This window comes from Lepisma saccharinum, unplaced genomic scaffold (genome assembly GCF_977018435.1).
Source record: "Lepisma saccharinum unplaced genomic scaffold, izLepSacc3.1 HAP1_SCAFFOLD_923, whole genome shotgun sequence".
NCBI lineage: Eukaryota > Metazoa > Arthropoda > Insecta > Zygentoma > Lepismatidae > Lepisma > Lepisma saccharinum.
Window position 1 is genome coordinate 65,171 of NW_028143577.1, and position 1,255 is coordinate 66,425.

Sequence of the window (1,255 nt, forward strand, 5' to 3'; positions counted from 1 at the left end):
TACATACTGGCATAGAATTGATGCATACCTGTTGCATTGTTGTTGGGGAAAATATGTTGCTTTTTTTACAAAAAGTACTTCAAGTTTAGAAAAATTTAGGTTTTACAAATTTTTTCATGATCATAGAATTTATACAAACAGCAGGTGGCCTGTTGATGACATAACATGTGACACAACAATTTCCATACTTGATGAGGCAGGAAAATTGGATGTAAATTCTGGTTTATATTTTAATGAGTTGATTATGTACCTGCTTAAAAACAATATCAATTCTGGCTTATTCAATACAAGATGGACTTAAATATTTTTTTTGCTAACAATTTTAAGTTTCTTGAGTGGGAATATGTTGTTTTTAAGATCAGCATTGATTCTGTAGTACAGTATTGCTGTGGAACATGTCAAGTCCTTGGATTCTGTCACACCTATTCTAATACAATTAATATCACAAGTACTATTACAAGGCACGCACTGCATAAAATCATAATTCCAAGCGATGGAATGGAGTAATTATTTTTCCACGATTCCATATCAAACATACTGCAATTGGAGCTTCAACAATTCGGGACTGTGCAATATATTGTCTACAAATGTAGGAAAAATAATATTGTACGGGTTGTAAACAAAACTCCCAATTCAGGTTTCTTAAATTTGAAACAGAATCCAAACTGTCTGGAAGTTCATAAAAGTGAAGCTATTCTACAAGCGGGTCTATCTCAGCTTCTGCATGATATATTTGAGCAAGAGGTGATGTGTTTATAATATTTATTGGGTTGTAATATGTTATTCCATAATTTGACCTATACTGGTGATACCTGGGAATGGATATAATTTTTGAATTTTGGCTGAATGAAAATATATCAATGTTCTGTGTGAAGTCTTTCAATTCTCTAAATTGATCCAATCTTGTGCTTATAATTGTTGCCCTTACAAGTTTTGCATATTTTATTTTATTTACAATCTGTGCAAACATCTTAAACCTAATAGGACCGAGCTCTATTATATCATAGGTTAAAACATCCAATGCAAGCAGAGATTCAACATTGTTTTTAGCAATAAATATGCTCTCTTCTATATCCATCATGTCCATAATTGATAAGGAGACACAAATTTACAACTATTGTAATTGATTGAAGCAATGCGGTGAAACTTGATATTGCTTTGATTACATATTTGTTCTGATCAAAGGCATGAGCTATGGCACATCCAGATTGAATGGCTGCATATATTAAATATAAGCCAAGGAAAACAAGAAAAT